We start from the raw sequence: 3,661 nt of genomic DNA on the forward strand, positions 1-3,661 counted from the left end.
TCCCGGGGGATCCAAGGAAACCCGGGAGTCGCGGCTGGCGGCCGCTGTTCCGCGATTGGGGAGGGTTCCTGCTTCTCCCTGTGTCCGGCCCGAGTCTCGTGCGCCACTTGTGAATTTCACGGCCACCATCCCTAAGGTTCTCCCACTTCTTCAGGTTTCTGCAGTTTGGAGTTTGTCTCCAGCCCCTACACAGGCTCCTCCACTCGGGGTTTTCTTCGGACAGCCCGGTTTTCTGAGTAATACCCTTAATAGTTCACTTCGGCCGCTGATTCACCTTTTCCTTCCAGTCCACTTCAGGTTAATTCCATAAATGTTCATGGAGCATTTACTGTGCGATAGTCACTGTGCGAATTTTCTTAGGATAATCTGCTGGCGTGAATCACTCCTTGCAGGAGAGAGCCTGTTATCTAGTTCAGGGGTATGTGAGGCGTGTAATAAACATCATAAATAGTTAGCACCACATTAGATAGTGGGAAACCAAGGAAGGTTACGCGGCAAAGGCATGGACAGGAGAAATCATGTCCTTTGGGGGAAAAAAAGGTAGCAAGCCGCTCTTTTGAGCCCTGCATATTTCATTGGCTGGGGAAGGTAGGTGGTATTATTCTAATTTAGAACATAGTTTTAGAAATGGTAAAGAACTTTGTGATTTTCTAATTCAGTACTTTTATATTTACCAATGGGGAAGGTGAAGAGCCAGAGGTCACAGAGCTGTTTAGCACAAGAGAATAGACATATCTGGTTTTAAATCCTGGCTCCACTGCTGACCAGCTGTGTGACCTCAGGCCTATAAACTTCAGCTTCTTCACCTGTAAAATGGTGGTAATAATACATCCCTTATAGGGATGTTGTGAAGATTAAATGACGTGTACATTTGGCATAGTGCCTGGCACATATGAAGCACCCAATAAATGGTTGCCATTATTACTATATGTTATAGGACCCAGGTCTTCAGACCTATCTTATGCCTTTTCTGCTGTTGTGTCCCTGCAGAAATTCACCACAGAATTTCTTAGAGCCTTAGTAATACATTGGATAAAAAGTAACAACCAACCAATCTATCCCCAACCTAATGCTTTTCACCAGTTTTGGGTGATGTGCAGGCAATTCCAACGACCAGTTCTGTAACACAACTTTGGAAACTTGTCAGGAATTCCAAGGGCTTTATCTGGCATCACAAAAGGTGGGCCTAAAGGCAATGTTTTGTTAGATCTGTACTGTCCAATACAACTTTCTTCAGTGGTGGAAATGGTATTCTGTGCTGTCCAAATCGTATCCACTAGACTTACACGGCTCTTGAGCAGTTGATGTGTGGCTAGTGTGACTGAAGGACTGAATTTTAAAATTTATTTCACTTTAATTAATAAAAATTTAAATACCCAGAGGAGGCTAGTGACAACTGCTTTGGGCAGTGCAATATTAGGGTCTGCATTTAAAACCTTTTGGTTTCTTTATGTTTGCATATGGCCCTGAAGCAGAATTCTCATGTCCATTTCTTAATTTTTGAACTCGAGTACATCTACTTCTGATGTCCAGACACTTTCCAATGTTTTAAACACCATGTTATACTTGAGAGGCAGTATAATGTAGTGCTTGATAAATGTTAGCTCTAATTATCATTAGACCTAGCATATCTCATTTAAAAATCTAGGAAACATGTTTAGAATAAGCAGGGCAGGATTGCTTTCTAATGGCTTCTAATAGTAAGGGAACGTATTTTACAAAGAGTGCGAAGCTTGCTTTTTGATACAATGCATAGGAGCATCCTAGGTATCTAAGTATGTGTAACAGGGATGACACACCTTTTCCTCCATTTCCAAGTATCTAAATATTCCCCATCTGGAAGCGCCTTCTAAGGCTTAAAGCACTGAAAGAATGCATAGAGAAGATTTTTTTTCCCTCATAATTTTGTCAAGGGAAAAAGACAAATGTTTTAATGAAACAAAGTGGGGAAAGTATTTGAAACTACTAGGACAATAGGAATCAAAATCATTTTTCACCCCCCTATAATATTAAAAATATCTTGAAAGTTGGTACTGATATTCCTCTTAGAAAAGGAAATGTCCTTGTTTAGGAAAATACTTTGAGAAACTAGAGGGCTGGAAGATAAACTGAGAGCTTGGGTAAATGGAGACAAAGACACAAAAGACATAAGTAAGCTAGTTTCCAATAGAGATTGGAAAGGAACACAAATGGGGTGGGGGCGGTGTTGGAATGTGAGGAAGGCATAAGGTGTAGAGAGCAGAGAAAGAAGAAAGCAACACGATAAAGAACTTGAAAAAACACGACTGTTTAGAACCCCGTTTGAGATCCCTTCAATTGCTATGATGTAAATCCATTGCCATCTGCCCAGACGTTTAATGAACTCAAATGCTTTAATGAGCTTTTTTTTTGGTAGAAATTTATGGTATCCGGGTGACATTATATAAAGATCTCGGACAAATTAATCAGAACAATACTAAGACCCCAACATGCAAATGAACAAAAAGCCCAAAAAATTGAGAAAAAAAGAAATACCACTGGCTAAAACATATAGGGAAATGTACACTCTTACTAGTGCTCAAAAATATAAATAAGATAGCAAATATAAATATTTATCAAAGTAAGTAAATAATATATAAAATAGATATGAATAAGAACCTGTATTAGCAAAGATAGAAATATGTACATAATAGCCAGTGCTGGTGATGGTGTGATAAGACAGTCTCTTGCACTGCTAGTGGAAATGTAAACTGGTACAACTTTTTTTTTTTTTTTTTTTTTGCAGCCACCAGGGAAGCCCGGTACAACTTTTATGGTCAGCAGTTTGACAGTATGGATGAGAAGCCTTAAAAATGCTTATTCCATTTTGATCCATATTAGGATGGAAATAATGGAAAAGGCAGGAAAATATTTATGCAAAATATATTCATTACAATATAATGTCTGTTTTCATCATCAAAAACATTAAAGATTTAGTTGAAAAACTAAACCCCAATGAAGATGAAGCATTGAAAATGATTTGATGTATATATCTGGAATTTTTAGAGGATAATGTTCAGGGTTAATGAATAGGATACACTGGGGAATTCCCTGGTGCTCCAGTGGTTAAGACTCCTTGCTTTCACTGCTGAGGGCCTGGGTTTAATCCCTGGTCGGGGAACTAAGATCCCACAAGCCATGGGGCACAGCCAAAAAAAAAAAGAGTAGGATACAGTAGGCCAGTGGGTCTCAGCTAGAGGACATTCGGCGATGTCTGGAGACATTTTTGCTTGTCACAACCTGTGGGGAGGGAGATGCTACTGGTATCTACTGAAATCAGGGTAGAAATCAAGGACGCTGCTAAACATCCTACAATGCACAGGACATCTCCACAACAAAGAATTATCTGATCGCAAAAGTCAGTAGTGCTGAGGCTGAGAACCCTAGTACTAGACCCACAGGTTCTCAGAGTCCCAAATTCTTGACGAACAACATAGTATATAATACTCTCAGTTTTTTATCTGTGAAACTGAGACAATATTAACCTCTGTTTTAAGAATTATATGGAATCATGTAATAAGTTATGGTCACACTGCTGCTTTGAGATGTCAGCTAGGCTCACTCACTAGCTAGGAGCTTGGCTCCTGTATGCCAGCCTCTCAGTGAATTCCTAACTCGTCACAATCACAAATTTCTAGGTATC

Source organism: Neophocaena asiaeorientalis, unplaced genomic scaffold, assembly GCF_003031525.2.
Source record: "Neophocaena asiaeorientalis asiaeorientalis breed wild unplaced genomic scaffold, Neophocaena_asiaeorientalis_V1.1 scaffold29, whole genome shotgun sequence".
Classification (NCBI taxonomy): domain Eukaryota; kingdom Metazoa; phylum Chordata; class Mammalia; order Artiodactyla; family Phocoenidae; genus Neophocaena; species Neophocaena asiaeorientalis.